Here is a 21,195-nt window from a genome sequence, read left to right on the forward strand (position 1 = left end):
TTCCATATATTCAACATCAAAAAAGTCTAAATGACTTTGACGTGAATATAGAAACAAGGGCAGAATCTCTGAATGCCCCCCAGACATCCATCCATACAGCTGGCCAGGAGGAGAAGCACAGCTTTAACAGCCTGACAGGGACTCATAGACAAGTGCCAATCATTATACTATGAAGAACGCTGCAATCAGTTAGCATTATATCACTGTGTCAGTACACATCAGCCATTGTACTCACATTATCAGAGGAAAGGAATCAAGATAACTTCTTATTCAGTTACAGTCTGGAGGGACTTTAACGTGGCCACAAATCCAAATAAAAACACCGGCTCCGCTCATATCCTCAATCAGGTTACAGAGAGGATGGATGAGACTTCTGGAGAACGACACCAAATTAATGCGTAGGCCATTCTGCACAAGCAATCAATCATCAGCACAGCAGCACATTCTCTAAAAGATATGTGATGTGTGAGAATGTGTGTACGGCCACAGTTGGCACATGCCATTGATCAGTGGATTTGGAACCAGAATTAAATCAGTTCATAATTACGTTATTGATTTTTTAGCTTGCATTTACCATTATCAATTTTTTATTTTTAATGTTCACACTGTGCCAGAACTTAGTTGAGGCTCTAGCCAATTATATTTCTCATTTTTTTCTGGTTTTGTTTTTTCAGTGGTCCCCAGAAACCAGTGGCTTACTGTACTGTGTGCTGCAATACAGGCTCACTTGGCATCAATTACTGTAATTACGTTTAAGACATATTGAAAATATAAATGGAGTATGTGCCACATAAGCACAATACCAGCTGGAAAAGGCAATCTAATCTAAATCAATGGTAGCGAATTGTGGGCCGCAATGGTGTAAGACTCCTTTGGTTTAATGTTTTTGGATTAAAAGAAAATTGGTTTGTTCATAAACTATGCTATTTAAGTCTATGACGGCCACGCCTTGCTACTAGAATTGATAACCTTTCAACAGATACAGTTACGTTTTCAACATTACCTTTTACTGGCATTGCTCAGTTTTATTTTGTCTGGTGTGCAATAGGGATGTCGGCTCAAAGAGCTTGCATGAGTTTGAGTCTTTGTGTTTTTGTGTGATCATAACGGTTTCTGTCTCGCCGGATTGTGGCTTGGTAATTGGTAACAACAAAGTGAAGCAGGAGTGGTCGAGGTTGATGTAGACCCTGATGGCCAAATCATGTTAGTAATTAAAGAAGGTTCAGGCGTAGTCTTTGATGAAGCTACAAAGTGGTCGGTCCAAAGAGGATAGCTGACCTGAATCCTGTGTGCTCTATTACAGTATAAGACCAGGAGATGGTGACTGTAGAGTGCATGATTATGATCAGAGACAATAGGTATGTTTCCATCCAACACTTTTATACACATTTTCAGTTTATTTTTATAAAAGAATCTAAAATTAATTAGGTAATTTTGTTGTACCCTCTTCTTCTGCAATGGTTTAGTGGCACGCAACTTGAGAATTCGGACCATCAGCTGTTTAAATTGAAGTAACTCCAAATGATCGTGTAACGGTAGAGGACATTTGTATTTCCTCCTGCCGATTTTCTCGAAACTCTTGAAACCTGGCTCATGACATCAGAAGTAAAAACGGTTGCAACGGTTGTTCTGTAATTTCATGGCTGCCTTTGCAAATCTGCTTGAGCCAAGGTGCAGCTGACCTTGTGATTTATGCAGATCAGATGGTGTGGTCCAATTTTGGTGTGAAATTGCACAAACACAAAGTTGGTGGTTTAGTTGGTGGAGGGCATACAGACATCTGCAGAATTACTAAACCTGCATAATGAAAATATTGTGTACCTTTCATTTTCTGGTCTGTTAACAGGATTATTACAGTGGGGTCTGTCTACTTTCTCCATATGATGCCAAATGGTATATCAGTGTCTCCTGAAATTTTTTTTAACTCATTTCATTACTTTGTACGTAAATGCATACTGTATACTGTATATGGTGCTGCACATGAATACTGTCTATAGTAGATCAATTTTTCTGTCATCTTCACTTTTATTTTCTTAATCAGATAGGCTTCCCTGCCTTTGACATGGTTAAAGTCACTCTGTCTCCACCAGCTGATACTGTATTTCTCTTACAAATAAGCCACTGAGCTAATAATAAGCCATTTCTCCACAAAACCACGTTGCACCATGCTGCATAGGGATTGCATTTCCACCCACCAATAACTTGATGACACCTGCGGGTTGACCATAGATTTATAGCTATTCCGGCACGTTTTAGTAAAAGGCCAAAGTGAGCTGTTTGAAGTGGCAAAAAAACATGGTTCACTGAGAGGTTGATTCCCATTCAAACCAATTCACACCATTTGAAATCAAAGATGATTTCTGCCTTGTTCCCCAACAGGAGGGCTGCTGGGTAATCAGTGCTGCTGCTGGTGGCTGGAAGTTATCTAAATAAGACTGCAGTTTTAATCAGTTTTAATCAATCACCTTGGACTCAACTTGCTAAAGTTACCTTGCGTGTACTTGCTAAAGAGATTTAAATTTTTTGAATGTCCAAATGATGCCTAATGTTTAGGTTTCATCTGACAGCCATCCGGGACTGTGATTCATAGTATGATCTAGATCAGCACTTTTCAGGTCCTCATTCTTGATTTCTGTGCTTCTGTGGAAAAACCCTCTTTAGAAGAATATTCAGCTCAGGCATAATGCCATATTGTTGCTGCTTGAACTGAATCTCAGTATATCTGAGATGAATGCTCTGAACACATGTTTTGATCAGGGTTGACATTACCGTTATAATGCCATGTTGATATGAGTTTTATTTTACCAGTAAGATAATGACAATGTTTCCATTAAACAGATGGCACATGCTTTAATTCAGTCACAACTGCATTATATTCTAATAATTTTGCTTGCTCTGTCACACCGAGGGGTGCCCTTTCATTTTTGGATAATCTAAGATGTGTCAGGGAGTGGGGACTTAGGGAAACTATGAGGGGAACTATGAAGGAAACTATGGGTGGAACCCAGATGCAGACACAACAGGGAACATAGACTAACACGCAACACCGGGAACGAACACACATGTACACAAGACACAATGGAGCTGGGGACAAGACTAAGGCAACACAACACTCACTAACACACAAGGCAAGACTATGGACAATACAATAAAAGGGAAACTCAATCAGGACAAGAACACAGACAAACCAAGGAATACGCTAGATTCAAATTAAATGAATTTATTAACACAAAGCTAACTCAACAAAACCCAAATCTCTGGGAAAACACAAGAACTAACTTGGAACAAGACAACTTAGGACACTGACGAGACTAGCAACTGATGTTAACATAAAACATGGCACAACTAAGACAATGCAAGAGACACACATACATGAAACATGGCACAATGACAACACTACGGTTACAAAACTAGCAAACCAAAAACGCTCCTGAAGGAGGAAAACTCAAAGGGCTATGAAACGGAGGAATAGGAATCTAAATAACAAAAGAGAACAGAAAATCGCTCTTACGAGGAGAATAAATCGGCTATGCTATAACTATGACGAGAAAATCGAAACCAAATATAACGTTACAAACAAATATCACTATGGAAGGAACAGGGCATGGAAAACGAATGAGTAATGACTAATGACTAAACTAATGAGAGAAACACAGACAACACTAAAGACAGGGACCCTACATAAATCAAGACAAGATCGAAGACAAGAAAAAGGCAAAAAACTTATTAGAACTGTGGACAATAAAAGACAAAGATGATACAAGGAACAACTCAGACCTGAACAGAAACACGGGCATCAACAAAGGAAACGCAACAAGAAACACTTACACGAAACATGACAAACACTTACTAAGGGACTATGGCTTGAACTATGACTGTGAGAACGTAGACAGCAAGGTTACACAGACAACACTAAAGAAACATGCATACTCAGACTATAAGAACAACAAGAGACAATGACAAAACTAGAACCAAACTTACATGGAACACGATGCGGACATGACAAGGAATCACACGACAAACACTTACTATGGGTGCTAAAGCAAGGGCAATAACTGTGGCAAGGGGACAAGGTAAGGTAACGCTGACGACGACCCGACAAGGACAAAGGGGAAGACACGGACTTAAATACACTAGGGAGGAACACTAATGAGACACAGGTGAAACACATCAGACAATCACACAGGAGGGAAAACACAGGAAGTAAAGTAACACAAAGACACATGACATGAACCTTCAAAATAAAACAGGAAGTAACCAAAACCAGGCAAAGACAGGACACAATGGGAAACTTAACCAATGTTCAAACACAATGTGGCAAGACCATACAAAAACTCTTACATAAAATGTGGCATGACTAAAGACTAAGACATTAAGAATACACAGAGTAGAACACAGAAATGAACATGAACAAAGAAGACCCTAAACAAAACCCGGCGTGCATGGCACGGGTCATGACAAGATGATTGTTTTGCTAATCACTGTGTAATCACATGCTTTTAGATGACGCTAAATCACAATGCCACGCTCAGCCGGGCTCCCCAGACTGTGTCGTTTTCTGTGCTGAAGGCCTGACAAAGGTACACTTCACTTCACAGCATGGCACCACATGCCCCTTTTAATATACTGTCCTGCATCATGCCTGTGTCCCATTGTATAAAATGTAAGTACATCTTTAAACTTAACCCCCCCTCCATGCATCTAAAAGTCCTGAGGGGGGGCACGGGGCCCACAGTTCGAGAAACACTGGATTAAACAGACTGTCAATTCTATTTAATCCAGTGTCAACATCCATTTGTGGCTACTTTAGGGAGTAGCTGTTTGAAATTCATTATAGCCATTATATGGGGCATCTGGTCCAAGGTGGGAAGGCTGCACTGAGAACCATAAAAAGGTCACACTAATGCAGAGACGTCTGAAAGTAGTAGATAGATAGATAGATGGTTTATTGGGGGGGGGGGGGATTCACAGCTCATTACCAGATGCATGACAACACAGATGCATGCATTTGATACCCAGCTGCTTTTCTGACATTTGCAAACAACAACACTAACTGCAAACTGTAGGAAGCAGGATCAAGACAAATGTGCCAAAGATTTATTTTTTCTTGTTTAAATCACCAGGCGTTCAGACCACACACGGTGCTCTGTCCTGGGGACGTGTTGCAGTAGGCAACAACGGGGGTGATGGAATACGATCCTGGAAAGATCGTTGAGTTTGAAGGTTTATCAGATGACAAATAATGGAACAGCAGTTTATAAAACTATGAGGAAGTATTGAAGAGGTGATCATGTCACAAAGCATTTTACCAATCTGGAATTATGCCATGAAGCAATCTACACAGTCGTCGACGTAGCACATGCTTGCATGGATTTAATTGGCTAATCAGCCAATGCTGTATTGCACTGCAGCAGAAACTGAGCAAGGTTGCTACACAACTCTGCGTTTCTCTGTCTCTGGGTTCTCTTTGTGCCAACACTGTGTACTCATACAGTAAAAATGAATGAAAGGTCTGCATTTCACTTTCATGCAGCGCTAATGTCTTTTTGAACACAGCCTTAGAAGTGTAAGGCAATGACAGAGAGAGAGGAAGAGAGAGAGGGAGAGAGAGAGGGAGAGAGAGCAGAGCTGACTTGACAGCGATGGAGGATTAATTATGTAATTATCTTCAAGCGTACTGGAATCTCCAGGCATAATTACAAAGCCCCTTCATTTTTTTCTTCTGCCACTGTTTCCAGTCATTTATAGCCTCCTTGTTTTCCAAAAGATAGGATGACATATGGCTGCAGTTGAACATCATTTTATTTTTGGAAAAACACCAAGTGAGGCTATGCAGGGCCCAGTGGAAATGGGATCGGCCTGCCATTCAAGGCCGGACAAATACTAACCTGAGTTACTATTAATTATAAAAGACAATTCATAATGGGTTTTATTTTTGCCTTGGTGCAAGAAGTTAATTCAAAGTGTGTGTTGTGCATTTCTTTTTCTGTTTTCAATTAGTTTGTTGAAAGATCAGCCAAAGATCTGGACTTGCCTTTGTTTACGGGTTAAGCTGCGAGCCTCCTCAGTCACACTCAGAGCTCTCTTAGTAAGGCAGCGAGGGCTGGAGTGCACAACCAAAACATACAACTTGTGTGAGCTCAGTATTTGCAGGAAAGCCAGCTACCTCCTCATTAATCCCCATTCTCTTTCATTCCACAAGCTCTGGGGCTTGTTTCTCTTGTCAGTCTCTGCCCCGTGGCGGTCCCTACCTACTGTGCTGATGCTGATGTTTCTTTGGAGTGAGAGACTCCGCTCATCTCTCTGCGCTCTCTAAAGGTTGAAGCTGTGCAGAGAAAATGCAGTGAGAGACTGAAAATGGAAACCTAGTTGGAGATACATGTTTGAAACATATTAGATTGCACTGATTAAGGTGTCATCAGAGTGCATTATAAGTAACGTACGTGCACGGTGCACAGAATAATGGATGATGCACTATTAACGATTCTGATTTGAGTGTTTTAACTATGTTTTCTTGCATGATGTATGTACAGTTAGACAAGACGTCTTTATTTTCAGTTGCTGTTTTAAAAGCAGTTTGATCTAAAGTGAAATGGGGGTGAATGGTCAGTTAATTCAAATCAACATTAAGATGTTTTGTGGTATTTCTTTCTCCTGGAGAGAGGAATATACTCTTTCAGTGACTTAGAAGCATAACACTACTGTTGTGTTGGTGTGCACTGATGTCAGATGAACAAACTTCATCTTGAAAACTAAACAAGTGTTTTTGATATCTTGCCTTTATATTGGCAATGACCAAATCAACTAAGTCTGAGCAAGTTAACAAAATCAGGCAGGCAAACAGCTCTTCCTCTGAAGTACACCCGATGGGGTTTGTAGCTCGTGGAGGACGGACCGAAAACACGTTGCGTACACGCCATCACGGAGAATCTTGATTAAAACTTTAGTTGAGTTGATATTTTCTCTTTCTTCCCTCAATCATAAGGGGATGGAAAGCGACCCACGGGTCCGATTCGCATGGCTGCCATTTTCCTCTGACGTCACGCTCAGGGTGGGAAGCTTAACTGCTGTTATCAAAAGGCTGTGTTTATGTGACTTGTAACCTGTAACACAGCAGTATGACATTTCAGCATTTGAGCTGCCCATCCTGAGCGTGACATTAGAGGAAGATAGAAAATAAGGCAGAGCGCTGTGTGAATCTTGTCCGTGTCCTGACTTTAGCTATGGAAAGAAAAAGGCAGTTACAGAAATGACCTTGAGTACAGGAAAGGAACGTGTGCCCAGCTGCAGGAGATCCTAACTATCTTACCAAGTATTCAGTCCATTTACCCGCCAATACCCCCCTCCAGATTTGTCATCTGCCCTTCACTCATTAGGCCTGCGATGGAATTTCTCATTCTGAGTGGTGTTTCACTTGTCTCCGCTGTGGCAAGGTCACTGTCACTCACCCACTGACTATGAAAGCATTTATGACACTAAAGACGCATTTAGCTTTACATCACAGGAAAAGTGCTTCCTTCTCCCAGTTAATGTCTGATTGACAGATAGAGTATCAAATATTAATGAGATAGGAGCAATATAGCTTTGTGACAGAGTTTGGAAAGAGGGAGATGACAGTGTCGGCGTTCTCGGCATGTCAGACACCTAATTTTCACCAAAATAACACCTCACCTTGCCCTACCTGCCGTCACATTGGATTGTTCCTTCCACGCTTGCACCATGTTGCACAATGCACAAAAATACCACAAGACCAGAAAATATTCATTTATGATTCAGGAAAATACCAAACATTTCTTACTACTCGTATTAGTGTTCTGGCCTACTCCTCTCTTCTATCACTTTTACATGAACATCTATCTATCTATCTATCTATCTATCTATCTATCTATCTATCTATCTATCTATCTATCTTAATGGCTAATTAAACAAAACAAAACATGTCAGCAAAACATATGTAGAACATATATATGGAGTTTTGGGAGTAACATATTAAAACAGTGAACCTGAGCAGAGTGGGGTGAGGAAAGCCAGTGGATCATCCCCTGAGCCAATGTGAACAAAGCAATCCGCCTGGTCAGCAAGGTTTTCGTTCTATTTTTGGCTTACCAACACTCACAAAATAAGTTTGTGCATTTAAGAAGAACTTGTACAAAGGTTAGTAATTTGTCTCTGGAAAGATGTTAATTTCACACTCAAATGCACCCTCTCTTGGCAATATTCAAATTTGAGGTGAGATTTGTACTTATTTGTCATGTTCTGCCAGCCAGAAACGCAATCAGTTGGCCAAACAACTTAAGAAAACATCAAATCCGCTCATTTTTGAACAATAAAAGACCCTGTAATTGCGGAAGACTGAAGCGGCGTCACAACAGGCATGCCCCCACACACACCGCACACCTAGCCAACCACTCTGAAACCAAACAAACTCCAGCTGAAGGCTGCCATGAGGGAGCAGAAGGGTCAGGAACACTATGATTTTTCATTTGTTGCCTTTCTGGTCTTCTGTTGTGCTTTTCTGGGCCTGAATCAGAGGGCTTCCATAAAATGCAAATGTTGCTGTTTTTGTGTGTTTTGTAAAGCCTGTTGTGCTGTTTTGAAAGCATCTCCGCTCCATTCCACATCAGCATGCACCCCCAGCCTTCACCATGCCAGCAAAATCCCACTGTCTATTAATTAAAGTTGATAACCCTGTTTTATAATCAAACTACTTGATGCTAACTGCAGAAACAGCCCCCAAAGGGGTGTTATTTAACAACACCCATGACCTTCTGTAATTTATCTCATTTTAATGGCGGTGACAGCCTGAGATCAAAGCGCTGGACTGAAGTAAATATGGCCACAAACAGGCTACGTTTCCAATGATGAAAGTTAGACTAAAAAATATGCGCTGTTTGATATATCATTTTAAAATCTGAGCAGCGCTGGGTATTCAGCCTGTGTGTCAGTATCCACTGAAGATGTGGCGATATTGCTGATAATGACGTCCATCTGAGAGTTGTGCGACTGCTGTTATTTAAAACCAGGAGCTCTTGGGGAACCAAATTAAATGTCAGAGGACTCACATTCAGACTGAAGCCATTTCATTGATAAGGGGAGCCCTTCCCTCAGAATTACCCAATAAATTAAAACGCTTTTGAATAATCCTCTGCAGAGCTGTCCCCCAGAGGTTCTTTATGATCCTTTAAAAGTCATCGCTCTCCCCACAACCTCCAGTTCACTCTGTCTTCTGGCTCGCAATGATCCATCAGTCAGACAAGAAAAGACATATTTGTCAGCAGATAATGAAAGCTCCTGAAAGACTGTCAGTTGGCTTCGACAGACATGCGAGGGAACACTGCTTTCCCCGTGTTTTGCGTTCTCGTTCAGTGTTCCTGTTTTTGGAGAGATGAGCGCAAGTGATTGGCAGCGTGATCAAGAACAAGACGTTAAGCATGTATCCACAAACTTCTTTTACACACAAACAGTTTATCGGACTCTTTAATTCATCACTGCCGCGTGGTTTATCGATGTGATTAATTGTCTGCTGTCCCCGGGAAGATATCTGGTGTGACCACACAGCGCGTTCACCTGCTCTCTGTGGAGCTCACTTGCCGACAGGGAGCATTGACTTTGCTTGTTCTGCTCCCTCGCCATGTTTTACTCAATGACGGCAAACACAATAACAAAATTTACGCCGACAACCATGCAAGGAGTGTCTGTCTGTCAATTAAGCTCAGGCGTGTGTGGGTGTGTACTCTACCTCGCGGGGTCAGTTCACTTCACGCTGCCTCTGCTGCATGAATGAGTGGGTGAATGAAACCTTTACTGTCTCATGAGGAATTTGTTTTGGGTGCTGGGCATTTACAATATACTCAAAAAAACGTGCACTGCATTCACATTCTCCTTGGATGGTTCCATCTCCTGAGTGAGGAGGTTGTCATGCGGAAACAACATGGATGCTAGAGATGTGTTGTATTAAGCTGTATTTAGCAGGTTTATTCCCAATAATAACTTTCAGCGACAACACAACTTGATATGCAATACGTGAATTAATGATAAGTTTCTTATCGTCAACCAAACATTTACTTTCAACCACCATGTTTCTGCGTACATGATGTCAATATTGGCAACTCGTGCATCAAGATTTTTGCAACCTTTCTCAGGTGTTCTTACTTGAGGGTGCATTCACAGAGTGCACTAATAAAAACACAGGACACTGAAAACACTGAACGCAGTACGCCCAGGTGTGGCCATCAGTGTATTTCCATTCTTGCCGATGCATCTGGAACAAAGAAAATGCATTTTTAATATTTTTTACAAATGCTATTTTTGTGAAAACTTATGTCTCCGATGTCACTTTTGGTTCACGTTGTAATGAGAAACATTTCAGTAGAGCGGCTAAAGGCCACGGATGTAGACTAATAACTTCCTTAATTAGTTGGACAGTTGCAGAGCCGTTGTAGGGCTGAAAAACTGAACCTGTCATTCTTGTGTTGGTTCGAAATCTGGCTGTAAGTGCGTCCGATTCTTTGGAGAGTGGCAGCATTCATTGAACAAGAATAGTATCGGGTGGTAATGGACATAAATGAGCATGAATCATCGGCATCTGATTAGTGTGTTGGTACATGATGAATCATTCAATTTCTAAACAGAACAGCTGCTGGTCTGTGTATTCAGGCACACGGTCACATTATTTAGAGTTCTTGCACAAAGCAGAGTCATTCATTGCTTTTCAGTACCTTTCTAAGACCTCAACAAATATCATTTAAGACCCGAAGATTGTTTAAACTCGTTCTTTGACTGAAAATAGAAACAGTTCTGGAGTCCTAATGTATGTCATCATTTGGCTTGAAAGAATGGTGCCTGCTCAACATGTGAAAAACACACAGCACACCTCAGCACTTCGTGTTCCAGGTGTGCTACATGCAAACAATGCAGGCATGGGCGTAACCCCACTGGCTGCTGCTCTGTACTGGTGCTTTTCAGATTTCATGAGGAATTCGACAGCTTTCACCCCCGCGGTCCCTAACATGAAAATCTTTCAGCATAGATTTCACCTTACTTCGTTTCCTGCCTCCAACCATTTGTCAGTAAACTATTCGACATAATGTGAAACTTCTATTAATGGTTGAGTCTCTGCTGACTAATAGTAACATATTTAAACAAATACACGCTATGGGACATTTTATGGTCGGCAGCTGTGCATGACAATTTTCCCATCAGCATCAAACACACATTTGTTAATTTAATACCTTTAGCATAAATAAAAGAGAATGTATGACCTTAGTTTGCTTGATTTTAAAGACTTTTTAAGGAGCCACAGGTGCTCTGTTACTAGAATCTTACTGAATCCCTCTCTGTTCTCAAGGTCAAAATGCTGTCGGCGGCACTCAAAACAATTGTGGAACCATAATCAAACCACATGCATTATCCAAGCCAGAAAAACTGTATAAATGCAGGAAATCTACTAGTGCTCCAAGTGCAACAAGAGTGTTTGGTATCTTTTATAAATGTTTGCCTGCCCACACCGTGGGAGTGTGGCAGGTGTGAAGATGGGCAAATATGTTGTTCATTTATTTTCTCATTGTCAAGCAACCAGCCTACAGCTCCCACTGCTTTGTTTACCTTTGTAGTTGCTGCAGATGGAAGGTGGCCTATGCCAGTTTATGAATTTCAACTGGTGGGATAGAAAGTAGTGCTGTAGATCACAATTATGATACATCCAGTATTTTTTAAATAGACAAACTGTACACAACATAAATACAGCGGATAGGTCATTTTATTCTGTCACTTCTTTTCTGTTGGATACACTAAACTATATTTGCGAATATAGGCAATTTTGGACATCACAGAACTGAGCCTCATGCATTGAGCAGCTCCATAGTGTGCTGCTACAGCAGTCCTTAGTTCTGAACCAGAAACGGTAAGCTTAAGTGGCAGAAAATCCAGCCTGCTCTGCTCCCTCACCATCTGTTCCCAGCTCATTGTTGAGCACAAAAGCGAAAGGCAGAGAAAAGCAAGGTATTAGTTCTTTTCACAACAGGAGTGAAGGGATGTATGACAACCCTTAATTTAGCAGGATTATTTTTTTCTCCATTGCTTTAATATTATCATTCAGTGTGTGAGATTTCCAGGCCCTCCTAGAGGATTGGTATGTGTACAGCGGTTTCACAACAGCCGAGCTTCTGTATGAACCAAGAGTCCCCCAGAGTATTACTAAGTGTTAAGAAGTTTCTTTTGTATCTCTTAATTTCCATTTAAGACTGTGTTTCTTCATTAGGATGGCACATAATTATTTTTATTTAGGATGAGAGCCAGAGGAAATGTAACATGGAATCTTGAAAGATATTTGTTGATCATAAACAACAAACACTCTTCCTCTCAGTTGGATTTTATTTCTGCACAATATCTCTGTCTCTTTTGTTAGTGACTTTTGGAGTTACTTGGATTTCACAGGACAGCCGCAGTACTTGAATCACACTGTTATACAAACATTAACATAATTACAATCCAAGTAAATATTGCACTGTACTGTAGCTTGTAAGTAGATGGAATTATTGCAGGTAAGACCAGGGCTACCCCTAAGACTGCAGTCATGTCTGAGTCCCCGAGCTTTTCTGCAGAAGCAATTTGTCTTCTGATAAAACAGCCACACTATTGCAAAATCAATAGGGGCTATCAAATGCATTCAATCAGACCTTTGTGCCACTGAAGGCAACCATATGTCGACGTTACCTTACTTTGAATTTACCAGCTTTCTCTGACCATTAGGTATGGATGCATCACCTGTTTTTTCCTGTGTTGTCACAACATTATTCTTTGTATACTAAATGTTATGTGAAAGATTAAAGAGAGGAATAACCAAATAGAATCCAAACCACAGGCTTGTGGTATTTATTCGTCCCACTTCCTTCAGTGAATAATTTACAAGCAATCACTATCAGGAGTTTAAAAAGACAATGTAGCAAGCCTGGGTGACGATGCAAAAGGAATAAACACATCGAATCCCAAGCTTCTCTTAAAAGACTGATCTTTAGCTACCAGTGTGCAGTCAAAGAGGCAAGGAATGCTCGTCTCTCACGTCTGATTGCTTAAAAGGGTCATAATCCCAGAGTCCTCTATAAAACTATTAACTTGGATTAGTCCCACGCTCACTCAGATGAAGCCTCCCAAGATAGATGTGGAGAGTTGAAATGATATTTTAAAAACAGGGAAGATTTGAGTCAGGAGCGCCTGGTATTGTTTCCCGTCCGTCTCATGCATGCATGTTTGCACCCAGTGTCACTCGAACATGCACATCCTTGAGGCCTAGCTTGTTTCCTCATTGGACATTTGCAAAGCTGCACATGTGTTTCAAAACTGTGCCTATTTACATGCATGCTTTTACTCTGAGCATTTTTCTTCCCTGCATTTTGTGGCCACGTTACTACCACCTGTAGATTAGTGGAACTGGAACAGGAAGGTATACCGCTTCACCAGCATACATGTGTGTGTCCATGTATTGTCAGTAAATTTTGTTTACTTGTGTTACCATCTGCTCAGACCACCTAGCGAGAAGTTTTAATGTTTTGTTGGCTGAGGCGCACACTCAGACCTCTCCAAGATCGCTATATAGTAAGCATCTGTAAAGTTCTGTGTAAATACCTGTATCCATCGACAGGAGGAAAGCAAGCGATGCATCTTCAGTCTCCAATTTTCTGATGCGCAGGACACATTTTGACACAGCGCAAGTGCCTTCATTAATAATTTAAATCTTTCAGCACACCAGAAACGGTGACTGACCTTCCTTTTCTGCACGCTTATGGGCTCTACCACACATTAAACGTGAGATTATTTATATAGCGGCTGACTTTTTACTTTGGAGATGAATAAAGTATCTATCTATCTATCTTTAAATGTAACCTGAGACGATTAACTGAATGCAGCCTTTTTTAACCAACTTTTCAAAAAACATGCAGTCAATAGTGTTTGTCCCCACCGGCTGCCAGTGACAGGAAGATTCACAAGATGCTTCAACGAGCTGGAGATGTGATGGGGTGTAGACTGTAAGTGGTGGGCCAGACACAGACACCCTCAATCTCAGAGGAGTCTAATTGGTTTTTGACAGCCAGAAGACGCAGAAGCAGCAATGGACGCCGCGGTGGTTAAAGGTGGATTAATGACCTACTAACCTGACGGAGAGATGAGGGACTGGCTTTAACTGGCCTTCCAAGTGGCAGATTTTCCCATCTGATTATTTCCCGATTTGGTGCCAACCAATTGATTATAGCTGTTTGATCAATCATAATAGGCCGAAGCCATTAGGGGAGACAGCGGTCCAGCCAGGACATGCAGTTGGCTGATTAGCCTCAGGCTAGATTGAATTTTATATAGAGCGAATTAAGTCCTGTAAACAAATTACTGCATTAGTAAGCAGTGCACACACTCTGGATTTCCTAATAAGAAACCATAAGGTACAGAGCAAAACCACTGAGATGTGTAATTAACTCCATCCTTTCATTCAAAGTAGCCAACGAACCTAAAAAAGAAATAATTCTGCCATCTCTAGAAAGGTGGCTATTTACTGTTCCATCCACTGAAATGACAGATAGAAATGGAAAATCCACAATAATCCACTTGACTAATTTTCTAGTCCACAAACATTTCAATATCCAGGTTTCTGAAAATCAAATGGTTGACTGATTTCTGGGAGAAGGTTTAGAAATTCTAAATCGCTACTGTTCCTCGACATTTACAAAGCTCGGTGGATTCATGCGTTCATTCACAAGCACTCCTCCGCTCCTGTAGCTGTTCAGTCGCGAGTCGAGACGCGATGAAAGTCTTCGCTCAAATCAAATGAGAGGATTGCGACATCAGCAAACACAGAGCAGCAGTTCAGCTGCTTTCCATCCAAATCAACAAGTGTCGCACTTCAGCAAAAAATGCCCCTTAGTACAATTGCATCTTTCATTATTCCATTTCATTTCCCGTGTTCTCCAGAATTTATTATACAAAACTGTGAGCGTTTGTAGAGCAGAGCTGAGGAAAAATGTGAGGAAATCATTTTTCCTCTCTCTGATTGGTGCCCTTGGAGGTTGCAGGGAAGATATTCAGGATAAGCAGCTAATCTGGGAGCCAATCTGTGCCTCGGCTTTCTTTGTGTGATTTGAATTCTCAGCATGGCAGTGGTGAAGGTGAAAATGATTCGAGAGCCATTACTGTGGCCCCATGTCGCTGCGCCAAAGAACTGACTGAGCAGGAGGACAATAGGTCAAGATAATTACGGCCATATTGCGCAGAGATAATGCTTTTTTATCTGACATCCGTCAGCAATCCAGAGTTCCTGCCTCTGAACGTTGAACATATGGCTGCAGAGGAAGGGGGGGGGGGGGACTATTTGGTATTTCATCTTTCAAAGTTATATTTTTTTCAAAATGAGCAGCATGGTAATGTGAGCACTCCTGGCAGAGTAAGCCCACCAATTTCTAAATTTAATCATCGCTGCCTCGCCGTTTGTGCCTGGGCAACAAAGATCCACGCGCACACACACACACACACTCACACACACACACACACTGCAGAGTGAGTCTTCAGCTTGGGGGAGACTTCTCCCGTCATTCAGTTTCACAGCAGGGAGTCCCATTTTTCCAAATGAAAAGAGTCTTGAACGCGAGCTCAGTGTCTGTCTTGCACTGTGAATTAGAGGCGTGCACATTAAGGAATGGTTCTCCACCGAATTACCTGAAACAAAATGTCTGTCAAGTCGTATTAACGTGTCACGGCAGAGCTGCCCTTGCTGTGGCGTTTCTGCGAGGGAAGTGTGTCAGGACTACTGCGCTCTTGCCTCGGCCGTGTCATAAATACATAAAAAGATATTGAATTAATGAAAATACCTCGTTCTTTTCAAGGTAAATTTGCAGGCTATTTTTTCTTATTTTTAGCTACATGGAAAGATGGAACCGCTGCACATTCATCAATAGGATGCTCTAAAGTTTCCTTGTGAGATAAAACTCTGCTCAGAGATATTGTTACACTGTCTCTCTCTAAAATTAATAAAATAAACCTTTTATCATCCAGACTCTCTCTCTCTCTCTGTCATTATCATTACAAAACTTAATGCGACAGTTTCCAAAAAAAACCCTTTCTGAAGCATTTTGGGATTACTGGTGAGTGACTGTCAGCAAATCTTCTACGTCTTCTACCAATTACATTTATATACGACTAGGTTTCAATTCCAAGGAACAATCATGGTTATAGTTTTACATCAAAGCAGTACAGCACAGTTTTTCGACAGTATGAACCAAGCCATGATGTCATACCTGTCCACATCCTCACGCTGACGTAAGTCTGTGCACGTGCTCTGCATGCACTTCCTCTGGTGTCTATACACCCAAACACGTTCCTCGCCAGCCTTGCGTGATGCTGGGTTCAGGCTGTGCAAGATTTTTGTCCGTTGCGATGGTCACTGTGTCAGACTATGTGATTATAGAGTCACTTCAGGGAAAGAAAACGTAAACAATGGCGTCTAAAGCTTTGTGTGCAATATTATCTTGGACGCAGAAAAGCCTAAAACAAGAAAAACAAGTGTGAACTTTCCTTTACTTTACACTTCCATCAAGCAGCGCCAGGAGCACCATTCCTCTTTGGCCACTTCTTCAGGTGTGCGTGAAGAACACTCTCTGCTCCTATTGGTCGGCGTCTCAGAACACCTTGCAGAAAAGAAAAAAAAAATCAGTTGACGCGTTATGGGCATGATATCCTGTAGTCTGAACCCCGTGTAATAGATTTCACAGAAAAGACCACATTTGGCTATCCAGTGTCGAAGAGGCTTGGTGCAAATGGATCCAGGAAGCATGAGAGATGGGTTGAAATCTGAGTCTTGCCAAATGTTAAAAAATGTGTAGATGCATCCATTTCTCCAAGACGCACACTATGTCGGTGAACGGTCTGTGAATATCTGCCGGGTGTCTTCCTGTGATAATGGCGGCTGAAATAAGCTGCCGTTCTGCCCTTCATTTAAATGCCAGTAATGAGAGCCAGCAGCTTCGCCTTAATCTGATTCCCGATCAGTGCAACCACCCAAGCTCCTTGCGACTCCATGATGATCAGATGTGTCCCTTTAAAACTAAACAGCAAAAGTGTTTGTACTACTATCAGCACTGCACTGGCATTAAACTACAGAGCCACTTTGTTTCTCTGATATTGACTGGGTGCAGGCCTGCCCTTAGACCTAGCAGAACAAAGATACTCCGTTTCTTCCAATATGCTGAATGCATTGCAAGCACTATCGAAGAAAAACAGCTGAATGCATGTTGATGCTTGGAACAAAGATATGATTATGCTGGTCGGATTTTAAGATAAATCAAGCGCACATATTTCTCGGAGTTGTGACTCCGGGTACATTTGAAGAATGGTAGACGGAAGGGCTGCACACGAATTCCAACACCTTGTCATAATGTGCATCTTGTTAAGGCCAATTCTTTTGGCTTTTTTTGTTACCGGTGCATCTGTGCAATTTAGTGTTGCTTTTGTGACAGATCCCAGACTGAGAACCCATAAACAGATGAGATTCCTGTAGAAACAGGAGGATGAATGAGGCGGGCGACAGGTGCTCTCTTTTTATGTCTTTCTGTGTTTTGCTTTTAGTACCCCGGTGTTGTTTTACCACTACAAAGATCCATAACATCAAAAATAAAACAAAATAAATGGGCTGGTTGCAATCGTTCTGGCTTTCAAATGAAACACACATTTTCTGTTTCCCTCTTTATCATTAACACAGTCCTGAGTTCAATCAGCGTAGTACTGCATTCATGACTCCTCAATCAGTCCTTTAACTGAGCTCGTGTTTCCATTTAGTTCAACACTACTTCAAAGACAATGTTGTTATGAATTTTTAGGTTCACATGTTCCCTCGTTTAACTGAACTCAGCACGAATGAAGAAACTAGCACATTGCTGGTAATGACTGTGTCGGTTCAGCTCACTGACGACATGCAAAGTCTAACTTTTCAAAGTGCCTTTCAAGAAAAATGCTTGGATTTTTCTTTGATCTTGCTAGAAAGTTTACAGCCGCTGCCATCTTGGGTCCCATGCGTCACAAAGGAAACCCGTATTCTCAACCATTTTTTCACAAACGAGTACTAACTGCCCCACAAAATCGATCTTAACATTTCATTTAAATGTTAAACAACGTGAGTGTGTAGTTATTCAAGTTTGAAACTGTAGAAGCATGAGTGTGAATGGGACAGGCATTCGGAGCGGAAAACACCACACTGCCTCCTGCTGGCAGCACCGGAAAACTCAAAGTGTCTGATAAAGAGGCGTTGTAGTCTTATCTGAAGGCAATATTATTGACCATTATGGCTCTTATTAGAATATTCCTTTCACAGACACAACATTCCCAAAGTAAAAACATATACAAAATTACATGAAATATGACCAATTTGTGTGTATCACACTTTGAGTTATAATTTCGAGAAAAACCTTAAAAAGGATTTTAAAGGGTGTATTTGTCCTAAAGATAACTCTTCTCTTGCCAACACTGTATTTCAATTTCTTTTGTTCAGGAGCTGAATATGCCCACTGAAAACATTATTAGGAAAAATGGAATTCTTAAGTAGCAATAAAAAAAAAAATTAAAGAATTTTTGCCTGTATTTGATAGTGACAGATGAAGAGGCTGGAAGGAAACAGGGAGAAAGAGAAGTTTGACATACAACAAAGATGAGCAGCTGGAATTGAACTGCAACAGTCGCAGCCATGTGGCATGCACTGTAACTTTTCGGCTTTAAAGGCTCTCCATATAGTAACGTTTTACATTCATTCATTTAGATTTTTCATTATCCATGAAGCACGTAACAGGAACCTGAAAAAATACATGCTGACACACCCGCAGGATTGGATACCTTGTGCAAGTATGCAGCTACCCAGATGCAGAAATATGGTGAAATGTTAGCAGTAACAGATTGCGTATTTGAAAATGTATCTTTGTTGTCCGTTACCCCCAAACACTGATTGAGAACTGCAGCGTCTGCTAGTTACTTTTGAGCGTTTCCTTTTTTTTTTTTTTTTTACTGGCCTCTAAGTCATGTGGAGAGTGTGCTCGAAGCAGCAAATAAGTGGCACTCAGAGAATGAGCGTGACATTGTCTCAGGACAAAATGAATGCATTATTGGTCCAGTGATGTCTAAAATTAGAGGGGCACTTTTGTACTGTAACGTGTAAATTGCACTGATGTGAAATGCGTCAGAGGGGCTGAGTGCTTACTGGCACAGAGGTTTAAAAGATTTGCTGAGAGGCTGCTAGATATTTGTTTCCTTGTTTTCCACACATGGAGGTAAAATCTTCAAGTTACATGTAAGCTGCAAAACGCATTCAAACTTCAGCTGTCAACATGTCAAATCTACTTTTTAATGCAAGTAAACCTCTGGGGTCCTAATCTCACCACCTTTCTTGGTGATTGACGTCTTTGGGATCGACTGTTGAGACATCTATATTGAAAATGTACACAGTTGACTTCAAATCCCAAAAAACAGTGCCACTGCAGGATGGAAAGTAGCAAGGCGGAGATCGAGGGCAGACCCGGCTCTATACAACAGGGTTTTCTTGGAATCAAACTATAAACTATAAAAATAGTTCACATATGATTATGGAAAATGATTTGTTTTATGAGGACAACATGACAATTATTTGATATAGCGCTTCCACAATGGGCAAGAACATTTATGCAATCTACAAAGTGGCCATAACCCTTGCATGAAATTATTATAGAAAACACACATTAGCAGTAAACATGCCTTTATTCAATAATGTTCATTAATAATAATGCCCTCAGGTCACAGCAACATCCTCAAGCCACACACACAATAATCTCTCACAGGCCCACAATAACAATACAGCACACATAATGAGATAATTATTAAATTTGTGTGGACAGGGTGGGAAATGAACTTTAAAATGTGAACATCTACCAGCCGCTGACAGATAAATGTTCCAATTCACCAGCCACTCAATAGTAAATCATTATTTTGTGTTGTTGTGCATATTTTTCAAGCATGTGGCTGGTGGCGATGGCTGTGAGACTTTCATGCTGGAGAACAGAATCTGTATGATGTCAAAGACCTCAAATTTAAAGTTCGCCTTTTAAACTTCACTGGATGTGAATATAAGCATTGTGACTAGAGCCTTACCCTGTCGACCTCTATAGTTATGGTTGACACTGACTGTGATAATATATATAATATAGAATAATAATATAGGAGTAGGTAATCATTCCATCTTTCTTTTTACATAATGTGTGTCTGTCATGGTTTTTGCAGAAAAATCTACTCCTTCTCTCTCCTTACAAATTCCAGAATATATGAAAATGCAAATATTTTTCATTTCACAAGTTTAACTGCTGAATACACGATGTCTCCTTCTTCACTGTAAAGTCCATCCTCAGTGTTTGAGCACTGGAGGCTTCAGGTTTCCACATCACACTTGTGTAAGCTGAGACTGGGCCAGGATTGGCTTCCAGACTATTTGTGATGTCACGAATCATCCTCGTAGGCCCGCCTCTTAAAATCAGGTCTTCACTGAGCACAGAGAAACGTTCAGCAAAGAATGTGAAGACAGCGTTCTAGTGTCAAGCCCTGCACCTACACCATTCTGCACAGTGACGCTCAAGCATTCAGCTGTCGGAACGAGAAGAAAAACACATTTTTGTCTGGAGGAGGACTTTTAAATTTCAACAGTTTAGTGTGTGCCCACTCGCTTACTGAAAACAAACACAACCAAATACAGAAACATGCTCAAAAACCAGACAGCGCAACCAAATATAGAAAACATAATGCAGAAACGAAAGCTTCCAGAAGACAGGAAGATGTGGTAAAAATGCCCTGACACACCTGGGACACGATATCATGACGTTACTGAATTCAAGAATATGCCAGTGGCGTCATGTGTTTGGCTGTGTTTCCTGTATTCGCAGCGCCTCACTCTATTTTGTTGTGTTTGTGTCTCTGTGTATATGATCTCAGATTGATCAAAATATGTTGTTCATTTTTCACTTCGTCTCCGCATGTGTTCCCTTTGGTCGCAGTGTCTCAGGGCCACTGTACTTTTCCCTATAATTGTACCAAATGTTGTCGTCACTTGCAAAAATTGTCTCCTTTGCAGGAAACTAAGACAAAGACAGTGCAATGTGCAACATGATTTGAATATGGATCAATGAGAAGTTTTGTACTTAATGTCTCACT

This window comes from Chelmon rostratus, chromosome 13 (assembly GCF_017976325.1).
Source record: "Chelmon rostratus isolate fCheRos1 chromosome 13, fCheRos1.pri, whole genome shotgun sequence".
Taxonomy (NCBI): Eukaryota; Metazoa; Chordata; class Actinopteri; order Chaetodontiformes; family Chaetodontidae; genus Chelmon; species Chelmon rostratus.